Genomic DNA, 26,041 nt, shown 5'->3' on the forward strand with positions numbered 1-26,041 from the left:
GCTCCTGAAGGCGCGCACTTCACCTCCACTCACATTCCACTCAGAACATGTGGTCACGTGGCTGCATCTAACTGCAAGGGAGTCTGGGAGATGTTACCCAGTTGGGCACCCATGTGACCAGTTCCAGATCCCTTACTGTGGAGGAAGGGACAAATAGATTACACCGGGCAACAGCCATCTTTGTTACAATGGACCGGTAATTCCACTTCATGATAGCCTCTGCACACATTTTGCATGTACACCATAGGGATTTCTGTCTTGCAGACTGTATGCTCCTTGCACGCCACACGTCTTACGTATCTCTGCCTCCATCAGGCAAGTGGCACAGTTATATGGCACTGTTCTGCACCTGGAATCTTGCCTACATCTAGTATTACATTGTATTGCATCTTGGTAAGAACTGTAGAGGTTTAATCATGCCCTTGTCTGGTCCCGCCCTCAGAGCTTCTGATATCATTGGTCTGGGTTATAGCCTAGGTAATTGGGTTTTTAAAGTCTTCCCAAGTGATTCTTTTATGCCACCAAAGTTATTAATGGCTGGTTAAGAGGAAAAATGGGCCAGGTGCAGTGGCTCACACCTGTAATCCCAGCAACTTTGGAGGTGGAGGCAGGAGGATCATTTGAGACCAGGAGGTCAAGACCAGCCCAGTCAACATAATGAAACCCCCATCTCTACAAACAATTTTTAAATTAGCTGGGCATGGTGTCGCAGACCTGTAGTCTTAGCTACTCTGGAGGCTGAGGCAGGAGGATTGCTTGAGCCCAGATGTTCAGGGCTACAGTGAGCTATGATGGGGCCACTGCACTCCAGCCTGGGTAACAGAGAGAGACCCAATCCCTTAAAAAAAAAAAAAAAAAAAAGAAAAAGAAAAAAAGAGAAAGAAATGAGAAAGAAATGAGCTTCTAGATCAATTAGCAGTGTGTGTGTGTGTTTGTGTGTGTATTTGTGTGTGTGTGTAAGTGACTAAAATTCTCATATTTTAGTTCAAGCAGATGAGGGAAGTTAATGGCTCATGAGACTGAAACTTCCAGGAAGGTAGATCTGGCTTTAGGCATGGCTTGATTAAGCAACTGAAATGAAGTCTCTAGAACAAGGTCTATCTTCCTCGGTCTTTGTCTCTCTCCCGTCCCCTGCCCTCCCTCCCTACTTCCCTGTCTCTGCTGCACCTCCTCATGTCTTTCCCTACTGAATTTGACTAGGATGCTAAGATGCTATCCAGATGCTTTTCAGATTAAGTCCAGCAGAAAAAAAGGCTTCCATTTGCCTCTTTGGTTTACTGTTTTTAATCAGATATGTCATACGTACAAAAGGATGTGTGTCATGTCAATATATGCTTAAAAGAATGATAATGAAGTCCTGTATATTTACCATGCAGATTAAGACACAAAACATCATCCTACTTTAGAGATCTCCACTGCACCCTCCCAACGCAAGGTGCCACAGAAATGTCACTCATGTATCACTTAGTTTTGTGCAGTTTTTGACTTCATCTAAATGAAATCACACCATATATATTCTTTTGTAAGTGGCAAACACATTGTGGTATTTCTCAAATTCATCTACATTGATGTGTCTATCTGTGTTTTATTTTCATAGCTGTTTAGTATTACATATCTTAATTTATTTGTTTCTCTATTTCATGGACATTTGGGTTTCTGTTTTTTGTTGTTATGATGATGATTGCTACTGAAAACATTATTACATGAGTTTCTCCAGGGTACTTAAGTAGGAGAGAATTTGCTGGGATGAAGAGTATGAACATCTTCAACAGTTTTAGGATCTGAGAACTAGCCAACCAATATCCAGATATAGTAATACTATCAGTTTACTGATTCCCACCAGCAGAACGTGAGAGATCCCCTGCTCCTCCTCACTGCCAAGACTTGGAAATCTCAGATCTTTAAATATTTCCCTATCGGTTGGGTATAAATCTCATTTTATTGTGGTTTTAACTTTATCTCCCTCCTCTTCCTTATTATTATTATTATCAGAGACAGGTTCTTGCTCTTTTGCCTGGGCTAGGATGAAATGGCATGATCACAGCTCAGCTCACTGCAGCCTCCATCTCTGGGCTCAAGTGATCCTCCTGCTTCAGGCTCCTCAGTAACAAGGACTATAGGTGTGAGCCACCACACCTGGCTAATTTTTAAATTTTTTGTAGAGATGAGGTCTCCTATGTTGACCAGACTGGTCTCGAACTCCTGTCCTCAAGCAATCCTCCTGCCTTGGACTCCTAAAATGCTGGAATTGCAGGTATGAGCCACAGTGCCTGACCGTATTATTAATTAAAGCATTTTTTCTTTTGTTTGCTTATTTTTTTTCTATTTCTTTTGAGAAAAGTCTGTTCATGTCTTTGGCCTCCTTTTTTATTGAGTTGTGCTTTATCTTATTAATTTATATATTCAGAGTGCTCTCCTTTTGTCTGTTAAATATGCTGCAAGTATCTTCTCTCAGTTGGAAGGTTTACTTTTGTTGTCTTTTGAAACACAGAGATGTACTGAACTTTAATGTACTCGAATTCATCAAACTTTATTTTAATAATTTATACTTTTTTATCAGTTTCAGTAATCCCATAGTCTGTGCTTATATCTCTTTCTATAGCTTCTTACCAATAATTTTAAAGTTGTATTATTTTCATTTAGGTATTTAATTCGACTGTAATTTACAAGTGGTATGTAATAGGGAACAATTTATTTGGCCTAAATGCATACACAATTTTCCCAACCCATTTATTGAGTGGTCCTGTGGTGAGTGACCTTAACCTTCATTGTCTGTAAAATGGGGGTGATAACAGGAATTATCTGTGCTTGTTTTCCAGTGCCATGTAACAAATACCTCCATACCTTGCAGCTTAAAACAATATGTATTATCTCACAGATTTTGTGGGTCAGGGATTTGGCTGTCTCTGGCTGAAGGTGTCTCACAAGGCTGCAAAGCAAGGTCCTGATGGGGCTGTAGTGTCCTCTGAATAGTCACCTGGGGAGGATCCTCTTCTTAGCTTACTCATGTAGTTGTTGGCAGGTTTTAGTTCTTATGGGCAATCAGGCTAAAAGCCTCAGTTTCTTACTAGCTGTTGGCCAGAAGTCTCCCTTTGTTCTTTGCTATCCAGGCCTCTCTGCAGGGCAGCTCACAACATAGCAGCTGGCTTCCCTCAAAGTGAGTGAATAAGAGAGTGAAAGAGGCATCTCAGGTGTCATCCACAGCCCTTTTATATCCTCATCTTGAAAGTGATATCCCAGGGCCGGATCTGTAATCCCAGCATTTTGGGAGGCCAAGGCAGGTGGATTACTTGAGTCCAGAGGTTTGACACTGGCCTTGAAAACATAGTCAGACCCCTTCTTTACAAAAAATTAAAAAAAAATTAACTGGGCATGGTGGGACACTCCTGTGGTCTCAACTACTCAGGAGGCTGAGGCAAGAGGATCACTTGCACCTGGGTGGTTGAGACTGCAGTGAGCCATGATTGTGCCACTGCACTCCAGCCTGACAGCAAGACTTGGTCTCAAAAAACAAACAACAAAACAACAACAAAACATTCTATCATGGACCAGTGTTAGAAACATCCTTGAACTGGAGTTGGAATTTTCTGCTTCAGAAAAAAAAACTCCAGAACCCATCTCAACAAACAAACAAACAAACAAAAATTTAAAAAATTTTTAAAAAGGAGGCAAGAAGGAGACACATTCCACATTCCATTTCTTCTGCTATTCTCTATTTCTTAGAGGCTGTATTCTCTTCCTAATAAGTCCAGCTCCCATTCAAGGAGTGAGGGATATACAGGGTGTGAATGCCAGGAGATGGTAACCAATGGGAGACTCCGTAGACGCTGCCTTCCACACTAGTTCATAGGCTTTCTGTGAGGATTCAATGACTTACTATGAGAAAGGTCCTGAGACTTCCACGGACTATAGAGGCACTTAGGTTAGCATTTGCTGCTAGCATTTTGTCTATCATCTCGCTGGCTTTTGTTTCACACACCAGGTTTCCATATATGCGTGGCCAATGTCTTGGCTCCATTAGACCTAGTCGTTTATTTTTCTATTCCTGTAGTGTGGTGGTTAATTTTACATGCCAACTTAGTTGGGATAAAGGATGCCTGGATAGCTGGTAAAATATTTCTGGGAGTATTGGAGGCTGTTTGCAGAAGAGACGCTCATTTCAGTTGGTAAACTGAGTCAAGAAGATGGCCCTCCCCAGTGTTGGCAGGCATTGTCCAATTCCTCCAGGGCTAGAACAGAACAAACTGGTGGTGGAAGGGAGAATTCACTCACTTGTTGATCTGGGATATCCATTTCTCCTGTTCTCGGCCATTGGAGCTCCTGGTTCTACTACATGTGGCAATATTTGGAATTTTGATTTATTAGTCTGTATAACATTAAAGTCTCAATAGCTGGTAAGGGAAGCCCTCCAGCATCCATTTTGGCCTTGCTATTTCTTTTCATGAGATTTTGGCTAATCTTGGCCCCTTGGTCCTCCATCTAAATGTTGGAGTCTGACTGCCTGCAGCGCACATTGGGGTCACATTCCTATGCCTTAGAGAGAGGAGAAGCTGGGCGCGAAGATGATGCCAGTTGCTTTGCTGGAAACATGGGGTGGCTCTGCTGACAGAGGGCAGAGTGAAAGGGGGTGAAGCATCTTTTCCAGTCCCCGCTACTAATAGACCACTGGGAGCTACGGCAGCTAAAGGTTCAGGCATCTCAGCCTTGTTTCCCAGCAAAGCAGTGACAGAGAATGTGTAGGGGCCAGTGTCTGGCGGTGGTGGAGGTTGGTGCAAAGTATTAGCACTGTGCTGCTCCTCATTAGCACTGTGGGACTCCTCTGTTTTGTCTCCTGCTTGCTCCTTGTCCCACTGCCCAGTATTGCGGGGGCAGATGATTGGGTGAGTGGAAAGAACAACCCCTGGGGAATAAACTGACTCTAAAATTTCAGCGAATTTTAAAATTCAAAAATCTGAAGTTGTTATAGAATCAGTTGAACAAGCAGAGTGTAGAATTTCCTTTCAAATTTTCCTTTTCATATTAAGAAGTGACGTTGAGGAGAACTGCAGTTTTACTGTGCCCACAAAGTCACAATGCAGTTGGGGAGCTGAAGGGTTGTTGCATCCCTTTTCAGATGTTTCTGATAAAACACAAATAGGAAAGCCATTGACACAAGGCCTCAAATCTCTTTTGGAGGAATATAAAACTTCAAATAAATGCAGAGTAACTTCTGAGAATCTGAGATATTTCAACAAGTGCATGTACCTTTAATGAGGAACTGAGTGGAGATTTGTGATGGAGGAGGCGGGGTTCCCCCAGTGGCCTGGCATCAGAAAATGGTATGGAAAGAAGAGATGCTCTTCATTTTGCACAGCATCTTCCTGGTCTGTGAAGCTAGCTCCATAGTACTAACGATGTATGAGCAGGCATGATAGGGAATTACCACAATTACACGTGGTAATATTTACTCAGCTATTTGAAGAACTCCAGAGCTGAGTCTTTGCTAATTAGATTCGCCACCTAATGGCTATTCTTAATTCATGAAAAACATTTTCAGAGGATTTAACGATCTGGATCAAGCAGAAGTATGGTGTGTTGCACACACATTTAAATGACTCCTCAAAAATTGCAGGGGCTGGGCCTGGGAGATTTTTATTACCCAAAACCCATTTGGCCTATTGAAATCAGAATTATTCCCTCAACTTCTGTAATGCTGCCCTACCAAGTAATAGGGACTCTTCTTGATAAAAATGATTTGGGAAACAAAAAAAGGGACAGAAAACTCTATTTATTATTTTATAGTTACACAGCATTATACTAGACCAAATAATTCTCCCTTAATTAGCTTTGCTGGAGAAAAACAAAGAAAGGAGAGTGATTAGAGAAGACAGAAATTTTTATACATAATTTTAAACTTTTTATTAAGGCAGATTTCCCTTTGAGCTGTTAGAAACCTCACTGTCTTTGTTCTTACAGGGAATAATAAAGAAACCAGGGAATTTCAGACAAGGACAAAAATGTTCCAGCCTCCCTTTGGAGGGAGGTCAGCAGTTGTGTCCTGTGGTAGCTGAGTCTGCAAGGGCTGGGCAGAGACAGATGTGGAGGCTCTGCTCAGTCAGGTCAATGACCAAAGGCTGCATTTGACGTCATCTTCTTGCTCTGCAGAGGAGACAGAGTTCTTATGTGCATTCAATTAAAAGGAGCCCGGAGAAATGGGCTTTAATTTGAGCAGAAGAACTTTCATAGGGATAAACCTTTGCATTGGTTCAGGGATGGGACAACAAGATAGGTAGGTGGTGTAACTATAATGATTAATAATGTGGTGTGGGGCTCTCTGTCCATTTGTCTGGAGATCCTCAGGAAGGGAACAGTGTGTATCCAGGTGCCCCTTGGGTTGTCTTGGATGAGGTAGAGGGGCTGCCTCTGCTGGTTTCTCCTGGTTTTTCCAGATTGTTTCATTGCATGAAGCATCTAAGAATGCACTGTGTGGATGGCATGAGCTCCTTATTGATTTCACTTTCAGAACTGATCAAATTTTCCTGTCTCTTAACCTTCTAAACACCATCAGTCTCCCACTTCTTGCATTTATAAAATGTGTCACCCAATGCATTTCTATGCTAATGCAGTTGTTAATGGCGCTAGACAGGAAGTAGTTCCTTCTCCTTCACAGACAATTTAGAGCTCCCCCCAAGATAAACACACACACACAGACAGATAGATAGCTATGTTTATTTTATATATATGCAGGTGCCTATGTGGGTGTATATGGCTTTTGATTTCTAGGACTTATGAGCTTATAGTTAGTAGACAGTAATTTAAGAGCCAACTGGGCTAAATATTATGATGGTCAATTCAAGTTTTTGTCCCTGGCCATGAGAAAATTATTCCTTTTATCCTTTTCACAATAGTTTGTTGCACCACACACAATTAAACACATCATATAAATGACTAAAATAATAAGTTAGCATTTGTCCCAATCTTGTCATCATCATGTCAAAGAAAATAACAAAACAGCATTATTCAGCAATCTGAATTGGCTGCTTTAACAAGCTGAGTTGCTTACGGAGACTGAAGCTGAAAGGTAGCCTGTTCTGGGATTTTCTTTCTCACGAAAGTAAAAGACACACTCTAGTCCTGTGCATCTGTGCATTTAAGTGTGTGTGTATGTGTGTTTGTAAAGACATCAAAGAAAAGCTGAAGTCAACGTTTGGAGTCAGGTTTTGCATGTGAATCCGGGGCCTCCTTTAGGATAAAATCCTTAGGAAGACAGCCCCATATCTTTCTGCCTTTTCCCCCCAACAAATCCTCATCGTAATTATTTGTTGTCCTGCACTTCTGCATGCTGGAATCAGTGTTGGCATGACGTGATCAAACACAGAGCAGGCACATTTGGCAGGGGCTGGGTGTGGATACACACACTGCAGAAAGGCCAGCTGGGCCCTGCCACCTGCCGCTCCTGGTGATGGTGTTTGCTTGGTTCCCCCTCCCAGCTTTGGGGGTGACTGGCTGTTGCTGGAGATAAAACAAAGCCAGGCAAAACGCTTTGACATCTTGAAAGGTTTGGCAATTCACCTGGCTATTTTACTTCTCGTGTGACTTTACATATTCTTGAATATTTACTTATTCTTGAACATTTATTTTCAACCTACCATAAACCTTGTAATTTTATGCACATTATTAATCTTACTGTAAACCATTCAACCAAGATTCATAGTAGGTTTTGCCAAATAGTACAAAGGAAACATCGGTTTAATAAATGAAAAAGGCAGAAAATAATGAGTTTGCAATTCTTCAAATATTGCTCCCTTTTTTGTAAAGCTTGCTTGATTTTTAGTCATAGTAAAATTTATGCTATGTACCTCTTCAATTTCTTTATTTTGTCTGGAAGTGTCTTATCAGAGGGGATTAAAACTAAAAGCTAAAAAATGAGGTTTAAATACTGGTGCCATGGAAGTTTGAGGCTTGCTTGATGTGGCGCGTGTTCTCAGCTCCCTGGATAACTCAAATACTAGAGAGCCAAAGGGAGCATCAACTATAAGAACTTACTGTGAGGCCCACAACTCTACTGAACATTTTTCATTTTTGATTTAGGTAATACATGCAATTGAAAAACTACTTCTTTGTGAGGTCTATATACCAAATATCACTTCAGATCATTTCTTTTTTTATATATAGTATATTTTTATTGACATAATTGTATGCTTTTTTTGACATAGGTTTAGAAAAACATTAAGCAGAGAAAAAAAATCAAATATGCTTGGCACCTAAATATTCACATTTATGATTTTGATTTATTTCCCATTGTTTTATTTTCCTCTAGTCACTGAACAATTCTTGAATAAAATTTTTTTCTTTTTCTAGTTTTATTTAATGTGAAAAAGGCCAAATAATATATTTAAGCCACTTGCACTGCAAGTGTGTGAAATAATTCCAGCTTTGATCAGAGTTTTAGAGTTTCAATTTAAAATTATTCACAGAGGGTTAAGTGATAATGTTTAACATTCATCTTTTGTAAAGCTTGACTGTTTATTCCTCCAAAGGACACAAAAGTGGAAAAGCGTCCTGTTTTAAAAATGGAGGCAACATTGCAGTCTGCACATTGATGGTGTGGAACTCATCCAATTTCTGTTTAAATGTACTAAGGGAGAATCTTAAAAAGTTATATGATCATGAATACAAAAGTATAATTTAAAACACTTATCCCATGAGATATTTTAATACTTGGCCAGGTGCGGTGGCTCACGCCTGTAATCCTAGCACTTTGAGAGGCCGAGGTGGGTGGATCACAAGGTCAGGAGTTCAAGACCAACCTGGCCAGCATAGTGAAACCTCATCTCTACTAAAAATACAAAAATTAGCTGGGCATGTTGGTGAGTGCCTGTCATTCCAGCTACTTGGGAGGCTGAGGCAGGAGAAACGCTTGAACCAGGGAGGTGGCAGTTGCAGTGAGCTGAGATCATGCCACTGCACTCCAGCTTGGGCAACAAAGTGAGACTTTGTCTCAATAAATAAATAAATCGATATTTAAATACTCACTACATAAAAAAAGGGTTCCATGGTTGAGAAAGCTTGGGAATCTTGGTGTCAAATAAGAGTAAAAGGGCCTCCTTCCTATACCATGACTGCTCAGAATCGGGAATGTGCTTATGTGTTTTGAAGGAGATTATGGGCCTCAATAGTCTCCAAACACAAGGATCCAGATAATTGTTTTCCCCTTGGAGTACATTGAGGGACAACGATTTTAGAGAACATGCCTTGGGTGGAAAAATATGCATGTATTTCCAAACCATTGTGCAAATGTATTTTTAAGGATGGGAGTTCCGTTTTACTTTGATTTTCACATGTTTACTTTGTCATGGTCATTGTTACATTTAAAGCTGAGTTCCCACAAAAATATTGGTGGGCTCTGGCAGTTGCATTGGCTCCGTGGGTCACAGAGTGTACCCATGATGGTTAGGTTGGCAGGTCTTTGGAAGTTTGAATGATGGATCCAGGCATGGATCTGAAATTCTGAATATGAAGAAACCCTTAGTTGAAAAAATCAACTCTTTCACTTAAGAACATTCCCTTTGGAAGTTTTCATTAAATTACTTGTTTCAAATTTTGAGTGTATATACCTTGTTATTTTTCAGATATTATTTTTAGGCTTTTGAACAGAGATAAAAATAAAACAGAGACTATTTTACCTATAACCATGTTTGACTTTTAAAGCAACAGTTATATCTCCAGAGAGATTTCAGAAGGTGGCAATAACGTTTGCCATGCTATAGTGTAGTGTACTAAGCAAGTCATAGTTGATGTTGGTGTGCACTGCTATCAAAGGATATGACATAGTTTAGATACTTGCCTGTAATAAGTGTACCTTGCCTTGCAGACAATATTGTCATCAATTTAGGAAACATGCTTCAGTGAAGATTAATTTGGAATAACCTATAAGCAAAATGACTGTGTGGTTTATGAAAAAATATGAAAAGACTAAAAAACAAAATAAATAGCATGCATCTGTTGACTGTTTGCTCTAGCTCACGTGATCTCCTCGGCTTTGATACCATCGCCTCACACATTTAGTTAGGTAAACACGATTCGCAGAGGGCTGAACGCATCTCCGGAACCAGACATTTGGCATTAAAAACCAAAGATCATGTAATTACTAAAGTGATCGGATCAGGCTCTGATTTCATTTTTAAGTGCTTGCTTATTGTTTCTTAATAGTTTCATTGGATATTTCACAAACATTTACTCTTAATAGGTTGGTCTATATCCGGGGAGCACTTGTGGGCAGTACTGTTCAGTGAACCTCTGCCTCTCTCCTGCACAGTGTCTTAAGTTGGCCCCAGGAGCAGTGTCTGAAATAGAGATAGACAGTCTGATGCCTGGGATTGCCTGGGGAAGGGCTCTCAGGAGAGCAGCGTTTGGGAGGAGGTGAAGCTGGCTGAGAAAAGGGAAGGAGCCAAGCAAGGGTGTGGTCTCAGGTGCCCTCCAAGAGAAAGAATGAGGCAGGCTAAAGGGATGAAGGGAAAAAATCTAGGGGGAGGAATTTTAGATTCAGGTCTTTCTGAGGGGTGAGATCCAGGCAGATGATGTGAATATATGTGGGCAGAAAGTACCCCAGGCAGAGGGAACAGCATGTGCAAAGACCCTGAGGTGAGCACCTGTTTGGCGTGTTCAAGGACCAGCAAGGAGACCACTAGAGATGAAATAGAAAGAACCAGAGAAGAGTGGAGGAAAATGCAGCAGGACTTGGTGAGTTGCGGCAGAAAGGAGAATTTTACCCTGATTCATTGAGGGGCACACAATTTCCAGTGTGACCTTCAACTTCTCCACATGCCCATCTTGTCGTCTATAAAATAAGATAAAGAGCTGGATGTTCTCCCAAGTCACACTAGCCCTAAACTTCTGTGATTCTAAAATGAATAAGACTTACTTCCTCACCTGTCAAATGAAGACGAGTTGCTCTTAAACCTGAAGACAATTAATAGACAATGTGAAATTTCCCAGAACAAGAGCCCATGACATTGTTGTAGAAGGGGGAATTGTTGTTTAAAAGTTTAGTGCCATTTAGGAAGCAAACTGAGGAGCTCAGTGTCCCAGAAACCAACCTAATGGTGCAAGGCAAATCATGGGCATCATTTTCTTCCTGCCTTTGAATTTGAGCTTTGAGTGGTAGCATAAATGGAGGTTCACACCAAATTGTTTGGTTTTAAGATGATATGGTAGCAGAATGATATGAAAAGGCAGATATATCAAGAACATTCAGGACCTTCTTTGTTGAGGTGTAATTCACACACCATAAAGTTTACCCTTTTAAAGTGTAAAATTCAGTGGTTTTTAGTATATTCACAAATTGTGGGATTGTCACAATGATCTAATTCTGAAACACTGTCATCATCCCCAGAAGAAACCCCTTACCCATTAGCAATCATTCCTTATTGTGCTCCCCGGCTAGGCCCCAGAAACCAGTAATCTGCATTGCCTATTGTGAACATTTCATATAAATGGAACCATAAAATCTATGGCTTTTGTGTCTAGCTTCTTAGTTGCTTAGCATAACTTTTAAAAGGCATATCCATCTATTAACATGTGTCAGTACTTGATTCCATTTTTACTGTTGAATAGTAATTTCATTGTATGGATTTACCACATTTTGTTTACCTATTTCTCAGCTGATGGCATTTGGGTTTTTTCTGTGTTTCTGTGCTATGGATAATGTTGCTATAGACATTCATGTGCAGGCATTTGTGTGGACATTGTTTTCAATTTTTCCATGTGCTTACAGGACATTTGTATATCTTTGAAAAAAATTTCAAATATCTTGCCAATTTTTAAATTGCATTTTTAAATTATTGAGTTGGAAGTGTTCTGTAGATGCCAGTCCTTTATCAAATATATAATTTGCAAATATTTTCTCCCATCTGTGGTTATCTTTTCAGATCCATCTATTTATCTATTTTGTTTTATTTTGTTGCTTCTGCTTTAGTTGTTGCATTTAAGAAACTATTACCCAATCCAAGGTCATGAAGATTGACACCTATGTATTCTTCTAACAATTTTATACATTTAGGTCTTCTAATTAGGCGTTTTATTCAATTTTAATTAATTTTTATATGTCGTGTGAGGTAAGAATCCAACTTCATTCTTTTGCATGTGACTATCTAGTTGTCCCAGCCCAATTTTTATTTATATCAACTAATATATTTTATTTAAAAATTTATTTTTGGAGCCTGTAAATGGATAAATTCTAAAATTACAGCAATACAGAGTATTTAACAATATTTAAATATTTCTTCTTACTCAGCCTTTGCTTGCGTTTTGCGTTTTGCTTTCCATAAACAAATATGCTGGATGAAAGCAGCAATACGCCTATCTTTAAGTTCAATGCATGAGTTCCTTGAAAGCCATTTCAATTTGGAGTTTAATAATTACTGAACTTCACGTTATTCTGTCACAGATGATAATCAAGTGGCCTACCTAAGTAGTATAAATCATAAAACTATAATATTATAAGCTAAGTCAATGGAATTTATAAAGTCAATGTAAAACAAAAACTATACTGATACACATGTGTATTGGGCCCTATTAGAAAAACGGCAAAATCACAAGTTTTCTTTAAAAAATGAGGTCCTTGGGCAAAGAGGAATGAGGAGTCATTATCATCAAAAATTAAGAAGATTGTAGGTAAAAAGAAGTCAGCCTACAATTTTAATTAAGTAAAGGAGGAAGGGATAGTACATTATGACAGTTGATAACAGTTAACGAAAATTCCATTACCATTCTATCACAAACTGGTTGACTACCTCAAAAGCTCAGAATTAGGCATTTCAGGCATTCTGTTACTCTCCCACTAAGTCTCTTTACGTGGGACATAAACCTGCACATATGACAACAACAGAATATTATAATGCTCTGTAATCTGACAGCAAATAATAGAAAAAAAATTAATGAAACCACATTATCTCACTACCCCTGAAAATAGGGGCTAAAATGAGTCATTAAGAAACAGTATTCAAAGAGCACTGCATTACCTAATGTGATTAATACAACAAACAAAATTCAGCATTTTTCAATGGAAAAGGCCATATACAGTATTTGAAAATTAGGAATGCTTTTGATGCTGATTTTTATCAAAGTGGTACTCTAAGCCATTGAGTTGGAACAAACTCTAAACTCAAAATTAGTTGTATCCTTCTATTTAATAAACCGATAGATGACAAAAAAGGCAAATGAAGAAAACAGCATCATATATCACAGCAGCTTTGTTTGTGCTATAGTTCTTGCTGTTTTGTAATGTTTAGTGTAAAATTCTTGTACTTCTTTGTTAAATTTATATCCATGTGTTTATTTTTGATGCTATTATAAATAAAATTTTTAAAAATTTTCATTTTCATATTGTTTATTGCAGTGAATGGAAATACAATTTATTTTTCTATGTCAATTTTGTATCTTGCAACCTTGCTGACTCATTTATTAGCTCATAATATTTTTGTAGTGTATTCTGCTATTGTTGAGTAGAGTGTTCTATATATATAGGTACATCTATTAAATCTATATGGTTTATAGTGTTCAAATTTTCTATTTCTCTATGAATCTTTTGCCTAGTTTTATATCACTATTGAAATGGGATGTTGAAGTCTTAAGTTTTTATTTTTGAATTGTCCATTTTTCTTCAATTCTTTCAGTTTGGGGTTTTATTGTTAGGTTGATCTATCTTTATAATTGACAGATCTTCTTGAATGAGCCTTTATGATTATAAAATCTGTTTATGTATTTTTACTAACAATTTTTGTCTAAAGGTCTATTTCACTTGATATTAATATTGCCATTCTTACTCTCTTATGGTTATATCTTTTTCCAGTCTTTTACTTTCAACTTGTGTGTCTTTCAACCTACAGTTTCAATCTACAATTTCTGTTAGACAGCATTTTGTTGGATCATTTCTTAATCCATTTTTTCAACCTCTGCCTTTTGATTGGTTGTTAATTCAGTCACATTTAATGCTATAATTGCTATAGTTGGATTTATGTCTGCCATTTTACTTTTTGTTTTCTATATGTCTCATGTCTTTTTTTCTATTTTTAAAATAAGTATATATTTTTGTGTGTTAAATATTTTCAGTGTGCCATTTGTATTTCTTTTACTATATTATTTTGAGTTATTTTCTTAGTGGTTTCCCTGGGGATTGAAATTATTATCTTAATTTAAAACAATCTTGTCCAAATTAATATCAATTTAACTTCAATAGTATACAAACATTTTGCTCTTATATAACCCATTCCCTCTCCTTTATGCTATTACTGTCATACAAATTACATCTTTATACATTGTATATATCCCTCAACATAGATTTAAAATTATTGTTTAATGTAGTTGCCTTTTAAATAAGATAGGAATTGAAGGTGTTACAGAAAAAACATACATCTCAACTACTTTTTATATTTGCCTATGTAGTTACTTTGTATTTTGTTTATTCATGTGGATTTGAGTTACTGCCTAGTGTCTTTTTATTATAGCCTTAAGAATTCTCTTTAGTATTTCTTGTAGGACTAGAAGCAAATTGTTTATCTAAAAATGTCTTAACCTTAACTTTTGAAAGGTAGTTTTCCTAGAAATAGAACTCTCAGTTGACAGTTTCTTTCTTTCTTTCAGCACTTTGGTTTTTTTGTCTTTTTTTTTTTTTTTTTTTTTTTTCCTGATACAGAGTCTAACTTTGTTGCCCAGGCTGGAGTGCAGTGGTGCAATCTCGGCTCACGGCAACCTCTGCCTCCCAGGTTCAAGCAATTCTCCCACTCAGCCTCCCGAGTAGCTGGTATTACTGGTGTGTGCCACCACGCCCAGCTAATTTTTGTATTTTCAGTAGAGACAGGGTTTCACCATGTTGGCCAGGCTGGTCTCGAATGCCTGACCTCAGTTGATCCACCCACCTCAGCCTCTCAAAGTGCTGGGATTAGAGATATGAACCACTGCACCGGGCCTTCTTTCAGCACTTTGAATGTGTCATTACATTCTCTTCCAGCCTCCATAGTTTAGGAGAGGAAATCTGTGGATAATCTCATGAAAATCCCTTGTATATGATGAGTAGCTTCTCTTGTTGTGCTTCCAAAAGTCTCTTTGTCTTCTAATTTTGAGAGTTTGATTATGATGTGTCTAGGGATGGATCTCTCTGAGATTATTATATTTGGTGTTCACTGAGTTTCTTGGTAATGTAGATTAATATTTTTCTTTAAATTTTGAAAAATTTTGGCCATTTTAAAAAAATGTCTTTTTAAAAATCTTTCTTTCCTTCTTCATCTTCTGGGACTTTCATGATGAGTATTTGGTATACCTCATGGTGTCCCACAGATTTTTGAGGCTGTGTTCATTTTTCTTAATTCTTTTTTCTTCTCTTCCTCTAACTGGCTAATCTCAATTGACCTATCTTCAAATTTGTTGATTTCTTTTCTTCTGCCAGGTTAAAATTGCTGTTGAGCCCCTCTAGTAAATTTTTAAAGTTTAGCTACTTTTTTACTCCAGAGTTTTTATTTTGCACTTAAAAAATATTTCCATCTCTTTATTAATATTTTCTTTTTCATGAGACATCATTGCTATACTTTAGTTCATTACACAATGTTTTCTTTAGTTCTTTGAATGTCTTTCAAATATCTGAATTTAAGTGTTTGTCTAATGAGCCCAGTATTAAATACCTGGAACCAGGAAGTTTCCCAGCCGTTCGTGAAGAATCTATGTGTGTATTGGTACATGCTGGTGCCTTAGCCTTCATTTCCTACTTGTGCAGAGCCTCGAGGTCATCCAAACATGATATCTCAGGGTCTTCTCAGGTTTTCCCAATGTGGGTGTTCAGCCCTAAGCTGTACATGGCCTTCTAGATTCACAGGTATATGTAAGAGCTTTTCAAAGTCCCCTAGAAGCAACTCATGACTTGGCTTTTTTGTTACCCTGTTGTTTGCCCCAGCTCTTCTCTTCTCATTCCCTCATGCAGTTGCAGTATTTTCAACACTTGCCACTGATTGTTTTTGACAAATGCCCCCAAAGAAAAGGCTTTTTGCACTGGTGGATGTATGGGAAAGGTAGAACAATGATGAATCTGTGATTGTGCTTTACCAGGAAGCTGCCAGACAGATCAAATAAAGACAATTTTCTCAGAATGAAGCATTACAGTAGGCTTTCACCCATTCTACTTCCTCCAGTGCCTGGGAGGATGCTGGTTTTCACTATCAGTGGGAAATTATTGATTTTCAAGGCTACTGCAGAGTTGGAAAGAAGGGAATGGGAATAAGACAAGGTAAAATGCCTTATAACTTACTGTTTTTATTAAGATTCAGCTACTTTTCTTGAATATATTTTCCTCAAATTGAAGCAAGCATTTGGTTAATTTTCACAGTCCTGAAAATGTTGATTTTGACCATTTTTGCCAGTGTTGTTCTTACTTTAATTGAGGAAAGAATTTTCTATGCTTCTTAATTTGCCATTCCTGCTGATATCTCTCTATAACATATTTTTTAAGAAGCATGTTGCCACGCAATTATCTTTTATCCAAAGATTTTTCATTAGTGGGGAGGCTAATTGTAGCAATGGGTGAAGCAGAGCCAAGCAGCTCATTGGTGGAGGTCACTCAGGATCAATGAGAGAAGAAAGCATATAGTTAGTGTGCACACTCACCACGCAGAAAACCCAAATCATTCGGGGAAACAAATAAGTGAAATTTTTTTAAGTAATTGGAAGTTTCTCATCTTGAAAGGAAAGGGGATAATAATGCCCATCATATGAATGGCTGGCAATTTATAGGAATAATATGGAAAATGGATAGCACTTTGGGCCATGAATTGTCAGTAAGTCTGGTATTTATCTTATAAATGGAAAGAATAAATAAGCAAGTCAATAGAAAGAAATGACAACAAAACATTTTCTGATATTTGTGGTTATATAGCTATGAATGTATACTTTAGGCTCTGGGAAGAAAGTCACCTAATATTGTGGAGCCTATTGCCTCTTGAGATGGGTTGGCAGTCAGTGTTCTGAATAAGTTATTCCACCCAGCACGAGATTCTGGTAGCACTGAGCTTGCCAAGTTCTTTGCATAAACATTAGTTAAAGACTGCCAATGTGCTGCCAATAGACAAATCAGAGTGAACATCTTTTTGTGGCTGGCAGGAGTATGAGTGGTGGGAAAAAGAATATATTGGGAGTTCCTGGTGAGTGAGGAGGATGAAGTGAGAGGCAATACACAGTTAGCAGGGAAGAAACGTTCAGAGAGTGGGAGGATGGGTGTTGACTGCCATCTTGGTTCAATGGGAAGCTGAGCTTTTAGAGTGGATCAAGCTGAAAGTACTGGTTCTGCCACATGGTCTGTGCTGATTACTTGATCTTCAATTGCTCAGATCTTCTAAATTATATCAAAGATTTTAAAAAATATAATTAACAACCTGGACCAATTTTATCAATTTGGTGAAATTAGAGGTGTTGTTGATGTTCTTTTGCCCTAAAATATTCTAATCTGGTTGCTTTTTATGCATTTAAAGAAAAATTAAAAAATACTTGGTTGATATATTTCTTATTCCTACATGTCATTCTGAGTAACCATGGATAAGTGTCTGTTAATTTAGCACTTAAGATGGAGGCATGGTGATTTATCTAAATGAAAAATTGTTTGCTTGCATAATTAAAATGCAAACAGGAACACTCATATTCTAATTACCTTTCAGAGACCATTTGGGGGAATATTTATGATAACTAACTTGCTTTCTGTTGGCTCTTTAAACACCTTTTAATAAACCACAAAATAGTAGATTCTAAGAGTATCTTTCAAATGACATAAAATGTGTTTATAAAGAGTAAACTCTGTTTCCCCCCAGACTTTTACTATCTTAGTCTTCAGAGGAATCCCAGTTTCATAGCTTTTCGGGCATTTTTCTTTTTAACCAATGTATTAAACAGTTTGTTTTACACACACACACCACAAACACTGCCTTTTACTGACATACTGCACTCATTGAAAAAAAAGTATATATGTGTATGAATGTATATACCTTCATTATATGTAAGAAAGAATGTAATCATACATTAGCAGTCTCCTCAAAGCCCTCTGGTGTCTTCCAACCTTAGACTAAAAGCCGGTGTCTTTAAAAAGCTTACAAGGCCTTACAAGATCTGTATGTCCACCCCATCTTGCCTCACCCACTGTGACCCCTAGTTCACCATTTTTAGACATGGTGGACTCTTTACTGTTCCTGGACATACCAGGCATATTCCTGCCTTAAGGTCTGTGCATTTGCTATTCCCTCTGACTGAGACAATCTTGCCCTATATATTCATATGGCACCTTTTCTCTTCTTTTTTGGGTCTTTGCTCAAATGCCACTGATCACTGAAGCTTCCCCTGCTCATTCCTTTTATTATTAAGTAGCAATCTTACTCCCGCTTTCAGTTTCCCTGTCTCCTTTCCCTACTCTGCTTTTCATGGAAGCATTTACTGCCATTTGTTATGCTATGCAGTTTACCCTCTTATCAGCTTCTCCAACAAGAGTGCCTGCTCCTTACAGCAGCTGGATCTTTTTAGTTCTTTTCTGTGTCATTAGCAGCCCGAACAGTGCCTGCTACACAATAGATGTATAGTAAATACTTGACAAATGAGTGAATGGCAGTCTCAAGTTTTCATATTTAAATCCCAGAGGTTGGAATATGATGAGGAATTGTACCTATAAATTACTGTAGAAAGATGAATATTAGTTCAGTGGTATTTTGATCAATAGAAAAGGCCATCTGTGGTGAAGTTAAATTGTGAACTGCTGCTAGATTAGAAAACAAAACCTAGGACATTTGTGTTATGTGTAGGTCTTGAGCCCATACTTCAACCTTCCTGCTCTCATGGCTTTTGATAACTCTTTTGCCTTTCCCAGAAACGTGGGTTTGGGAAGTTGCTATGTCCTGGAAATCACAAAGTATATATTTATCTTGTAACATTGCCTTCTTGGTGTTGCATAAATGCTAGAAGCACCATCCCTCTCATGAAGACTTTCACCTTTGATGCCTACTGCCTAGAATGCTTCTGACTGAGTCTTCACTTGGCTCATTCCCACCCTCCAGGTATCGGCTCACCGGCCGCCCTTGCAGACTTCTCCAACTGTCCAATGCGTCCCTCCGTTTTTCAGTACCTTATCACCATGTGTATTTTACTTTGAGCATTCATCTCTAATATATGGTTTGCAATCACTTTAATTACTTATTTGTATCCATGTTTGTTGTCTGTTTTCACAGAGTAGAATGTCAACTCATGAGATGAGAGATCTTGTTTCAGTGCCTGGCCTACAGCATTAGCTCAGTAAATATTTATTGAATCATTGAATGCATCCAGACTTTCAGAAATGATTCCTGGTTATAACTCAGGATTACAAATGACTTTGCTTCTTGTAAATGACTATTAATTTTGACATTTATACCTAGAATATGGTGGAATTGTGGGGTCTCTATTATAAGTCTACATGTACATTTTAAGTACCCTTTTCTTTATATATTTCCTGATTGTAGATATTACATGTTCTAGTTGTAAAAACAAAACAAGGCTGCAGAAATTTATAATGTGTAAAATAAAGAACTGTTTATTGCCAACACTCCCAGATTAAAATGAGATTCTTTTGATAAACTAATTGTACCTTGTTTTCTTCAAACTTAAAATATGCAATGGAACTCTTTTCATTTTGACATTTTGTGATAAACTTTATTCTTTTTAAGAACATTGTACTGTGTGGAATATACTATATATTTAGCCATCTGTGGTGAGGCTAAATTGTAAACTGCTGCTAGACTATAATACGAAATTGAGGATGTTTGTGTTATTTAAATTCATTTAAACAATTTCATATTAGTGGGCATTCATCTTGTTGCCAGTGGGTTTTTGGGTCAGTGTAAAAAGTTGCAGTAAATATACTTCTACATCTGTGTATTTTTCTGTAGGAAAAATTCAGAAAAGTACACTTTTGTGTACTGTATTAGTCTGTTTTCATGCTGCTGATGAAGACATACCTGAGACTGGGCAATTTACAAAGGAAAGAAATTTAATGGAGAAATTACAGTTCTATGTGGCTAGGAAAGTCTCACAATCATGGCAGAAGGTGAAAAAGGCACATCTCACATGGCAGCAGACAAGAGAAGAGAGCTTGTGCAGGAAACCCCCACTCTTATAATAACCATCAGATCTCGTGGGACTTACTATCATGAAAACAGCAAGGGAAAGACCTGCCGCCATGATTCATTTACCTCCCACTGAGTCCTTCCCACAAGACTGGGAATTCAAGATGAGCTTTGGGTGGAGACACAGCCAAACCATATTATTCCACCCCTGGCCTCTCTCAAATCTCATGTCCTCACATTTCAAAACCAATTATGTCTTCCTAGCAGTCCCGCAAAGTCTTAACTCATTTCAGCATTAACTCAAAAGTCCACAGTCCAAAGTCTTATCTGAGACAAGGCAAGTTCCTTGTGCCTATGAGCCTGTAAAATCAAAAGCAAGTTAGTTACTTCCCAGATACAGTGGGGGTACAAGCATTGGATGAACACAGCCATTCCAAATAGGAGATATTGGCCAAAACAAAGGGACTACAGGCCTCATGCAAGTCTAAAATCCAGCGGATTAGTAAAATCCTAAAGCTCCAAAATGATATCCTTTGACTCCATGTCTCACATTCAGGTCACACTGATGCAAAAAGTGGGTTCCCATGGTCTTGGGAAGCTCCACTCCTGTGGCTTTTCAGTGTACAGCCCTTCCCTCGCAGCTGCTTTCACAGGCTGGTGTTGACTGCCTATGGCTTTTCCAGGTGCACAGTGCAAGCTGTCAGTGGATCTACCAGTCTGAGATGTGGAGGACGGTGGCCCTCTTTTCACAGCTCTACTAGGCAGTGCCCCAGTAGGGATTCTGTGTGGGGGCTCTGACCCCACATTTCCCTTCTGCATTTCTCTAGCAGAAGTTCTCCACGAGGGCCCCACCCCTGCAGCAAACTTCTGCCTGGGCATCCAGGTGTTTTCATATAGCCTCTGAAATCTAGGCAGAGGTTCCCAAACCCCAATTCTTGACTTCTGTGCACTCACAGGCTCAACACCAGGTGGAAGCTGCCAAGGCTTGGGACTTGCACCCTCTGAAGCCTTGGCCCAAGCTCTACATTGGCCCCTTTCAGGCATAGCTGGAGTGACTGGGACACAGGGCACCAAGTCCCTAGGCTGCACACAGCATGGGGACCCTGGGCCTGGCCCACAAACCATTTTCTCCTAGGCCTCTGGGCCTGTGATGGGAGGGGCTACTGTGAAGGCCTCTGGCATGCCCTGGAGACATTTTCCCCATTGTCCATTGTCTTGGGGATTAACATTCAGCTTCTAGTTACTTATGCAAATTTCTGTAGCTGGCTTGAATTTCTCCTCAGAAAATGGGTTTTCCTTTTCTATCATGTTATCAGGCTGCAAATTTTCCATACCATTTTGCTTTGCTTTCCTTATAAAACTGAATGCCTTTAGCAGCACCAAAGTCACATCTTGAATGCTTTGCTGCTTAGAAATTTCTTCCACCAGATACACTAAATGACCTCTCTCAAGTTCAAAGTTCCACAAATCTCTAGGGCAGTGGCAAAATGCCACCAGTCTCTTTGCTAAAACATAATAAGAGTCACCTTTGCTTCAGTTCCCAACAAGTTCTTCATCTCCATCTGAGACCACCTCACCCTGGACCTTATTGTTCATATCATTATCAGGCTTTTGGTCAAAACCATTCAACAAGTCTATAGGAGCTTCCAAACTTTCCCACATTTTCCTGTCTTCTTCTGAGCCCTGCAAACTGTTCCAATCTCTGCCTGTTACTCAGTTCCAAAGTTGCTTCCATATTTTTGGGTATCCTTTCAGCAATGCCCCACTCTACTGATACCTATTTACCATATTAGTCTGTTTTCATGCTGCTGATAAAGGCATACCTGAGACTGGGCAATTTACAAAGGAAAGAGGTTTAATGGAGAAATCACAGTCCCATGTGGCTGGAGAAGCCTCACAGTCATGGCAGAAGGTGAAAGGCACATCTCACATGGCGGCAGACAAGAGAAGAGAGCTTGTGCAGGAAAACTCCCCTTTATAATAACCATTAGATTTTGTGAGACTTACTCACTATCACAAGAACAACACAGGAAAGACATGCTCCCATGATTCAATTACCTCCCACTGGGTCCCTCCCACAACACGTGGGAATTCAAGATGAGATGTGGGTGAGGGCACAGCCAAACCAAATAATGTACATTAATATGTTTTATAAATTTATATTGTGAATAATTTAAAGAAAGAAAAAAATAAGGCTGGAGAATGAAGAAGACTCTTACCTAAAACATAACAAAATAGGAAACAGTGCTCAGGAAACAGTGAGAGCTTTTGAGATGCTATACCTGAAAGGCAAAAATTGGAATTTTATTCTCACAGATAAAATAATTATGACAATTTCTAAGCAGCACAGAAGAACATGTATAGCCTCTGTTAAATGAAATAGCATTTTATAAAATCGTATATACACTATTTTAGCAACCACTTAAAATTATGCATATCTATGAATCATTATGGGAAAAAAGATTTTTTGAAATTTGATTACTTAGGAAGGATAAATCAGGACAGTATTTGTTTTCCTTTCTTTTCATTTTCATTGCCCTTGTTAGTGAAGTGGTCATAAACTTAACCCAGTTTCAACCGGGAGCTGAAACAAGGGTGTGACAAGGACTGAAATAGGGATGGATGCATGGAATTGAGGAAGCGGGCAGAATCAATATGCAAAAGGCAGTGCATCCATTCAGGGCTGCAGAGGGGAGGTCAAGGAGGGATGATGAAAGAACATCAAGCTGTGTGGCCATGGCAAAATGATTTCTGATTCTGTGGAGGTATATAAGGAAGATAGCAGCAAGACAGTTTAGATGTTTACATTAGTTTGAAACTAAGTAACATTAAGTATACTTTTCTCTGAAAAAATTTCCATAAGATCTGTATTATTTCTTTTTTAAAATTTGGAAGAATTCACTTGTGAAACGGTGTGGATCTGGGGTGTTTTTTTATAGATGGGTTTCTAAAAATGAATACAATTTTTTTAAAAGATAAAACACTCCTCAATTTGTTAATTTCTTCTTGTATCAGCTTTTAAACATTAATATTTCTCAATAAATCTGCCCATTTCATCTAAACTGTCAAACATATGGGTAAAAGTTGTTTATAATAGCTGCTTGTCTTTTAAATGTCTGTAGTCACATCTTTCTTTGTTGTTTTGACATTGAATTTGTTTACTCTCTTCTTTACTTTTGGCCACTATTCCTAGGAATTTATCAATTTTATTAATCTACTAAAGAGCCAACTTTTGGCTTTGTTCATTTTCTTAGATTGTATTTTTAAAAACTTCCATTTCCTCAGCATCTTCCCTCACATAGTCATGCTATCTGTCTTTGCTAGAGTGTGGCAAGCAGGAAGGGGAAAAAATGCTTCAGGTGAAGAACCAGGAGATAAAGGTCACAATTCAGGGAAAGTCATCATCCTCCACCCTTCCCCTCAACACAAACCCTCTTTCCCTGGAGTACAGGCAACAGAACAATTACATTTTAGATATATCTATATTAGAAAGATATGATCTACTTAACAATGAGCCTGGTTAAATTATGAAACTTATACTGTTTCTCAGATTTTCCCCTTTTTTTGCTGCTAAAGATTTAGATCAATGTTGCCAAACTTTTCTTTTCTTTTTTTTCTAAAATATACGGAGTCTTCCAATGTTTACCAGGCTGGTCTTGAACTTCTGGGGTCAAGCAGTCGTCCAGCCTTGGGATCCCAAAATGTTCAGATTACGGGAGTGAATCACCATGCCTGGCCTCCAAACATTTTAAAACTTTCCTTTTTGCAAAGGAGAGTGTGTGGAAGACAGAGGCAATCAAAGCAGCTCCTCACGGGTTCCAGTGGTCTTTGAAGTTTCATTAGAGAGTTTCATTACTGAGGTGGTTAAGAGTATGGGCCCTTAGCTTGATCTACCACTTACAAACTGTGTGGGCCTGGAGGGCAGTGCATACTTACATTTCAGAATTGAAGACGAGGATAATATTACTGGGTCAAAATTCTTCAGTTTTAGTCCAGACCATTTGGGTGTTCCAGAGACCAACTATCTCGCCTTTTCAGAGACAATGCTGTCATTCTTTTACATGAGGCTTACTCTTGGCACAGGCTAAGACATTTAAATTGGTTCAGGGCTCTCAGATCCCTTATTTATAATCCCAATCTGATCTCCTGATGTGTGGGTGACCAGGCATCATTTCAAGTCTGATTTGAAAATGTCGCCTGTTTCAAAGATCACAAAACAGTTGGGATATTGCTACTTAATAAATCCTTTATTTTGCATGGAATATTTGATTCATAAAATCCCATTTACAAATACCTTTAAGGCAACATTTCTCCAAGCTGGTATTAAGAAGCAAGAACACTGTGAGATGTTTCAGTGAAAAACACACACACACACACACTCACAAACACACACAACAACAACAAAATAATTATTTCACTGTCAGATATGTTTCTTTTTTTTTAAACCCAATCTTTTTTTCTATAAGTTATTGGGGAACAGGTGGTGTTTGGTTACATGAGACAGTTCTTTAGTGGTGATTTGTGAGATTTTGGTGCACCCATCAGCCGAGGAGTATACACTGCACCCTATTTGTAGTCTTTTATCCCTTGCCCGCCTCCCATCCTTTTCCCCAAGTCCTCAAAGTCCATTGTATCATTCTTATGCCTTTGTGTCCTCATAGCTTAGCTCCCACGTATGAGTGAGAACATATGATGTTTGGTTTTCCATTCCTGAGTTACTTCACTTAGAATAATAATCTCCAATCTCACACAGGTCACTGCAAATGTCGTTAATTCATTCCTTTTTATGGCTGAGTAGTATCCCATCATATATATATATATACCACGGTTTCTTTATTCACTCATTGATTGATGGGAACTTGGATTGGTTCCACGATTTTGGAATTGCAAATTGACTGACCTTCAACAAAGCAAACAAAAACATAAAGTGGGGAAAGGGCACTCCTTTCAAAAAATGGTGCTGGGATAATTGGCTAGCCACATGTAAGAGAATGAAACTGGATCCTCATCTCTCACCTTATGCAAAAATCAACTCAAGATGAATTAAGGACTTAAATCTAAGACTGGAAACTTTAAAAATTCTGGAAGATAACTTTGGAAAAACCCTTCTAGACATTGGCTTAGGCAAGGATTTCATGACCAAGGACCCAAAAGCAAATGCAACAAAAACAAAGATAAATAGTTGGGACTTAATTAAACTAAAGAGCTTTTGCACAGCAAAAGGAACAATCAGCAGAGTAAACAGACAAACCACAAAGTGGGAGAAAATCTTCACACTATACATCTAACAAAGGAGAAATATCCAGAATCTACAATGAACTCAAACGTATCAGTAACAACAACAAAAAAACAAACAATCCCAACAAAAAGTGGGCTAAGGACACAGTCAGATATGTTTCTGAAACATTGAGTTCTCAGCATCCACCTTAGAGAGACTCATTGAACTTTAGTTTATTTATCTCTGAAGAATTGTACAGAAAAACTAACAATATGGTATCTGAGTCTGGGTTCTTCTAGTGCAGACCCAGAAATAAGGTTGTACTTGTAAGTAGTTATTTGGGAGGTGATGTTGGGAAGCACTGCTAGGGAGAAGGGAAGTAAGACAGAGGGGCCAGCAGCCAGTAGAACACATATGGTTAAACAGGTTACTGCTGAGGAATTCAGTCTGGCCAGGGACTTCTGAGAGATGGTGGAGACCACATCACAGTGGTGAGAAAGGCAGAGTGGTAACCTGCCCTCCAATCCATCATCCACTGAGGGAGGCTCCTGCAGCATTCACCCCAGGCTGCTCCAGCCTGACTTGGGCACACTGAGAGAAAGCCCTCAGGCAGTGAGTTTTAGGGCTCTGCAATGGGAGGCGGCCAGCATGTAATGGACAGATAGGTGCTTTGGGGATGTGGGTGGACCCTCTCAACTCTGCTACATTCAGGATTTCTCAAGTT

This window comes from Pan troglodytes, chromosome 21, assembly GCF_028858775.2.
Source record: "Pan troglodytes isolate AG18354 chromosome 21, NHGRI_mPanTro3-v2.0_pri, whole genome shotgun sequence".
In the NCBI taxonomy this organism is placed as follows: Eukaryota; Metazoa; Chordata; class Mammalia; order Primates; family Hominidae; genus Pan; species Pan troglodytes.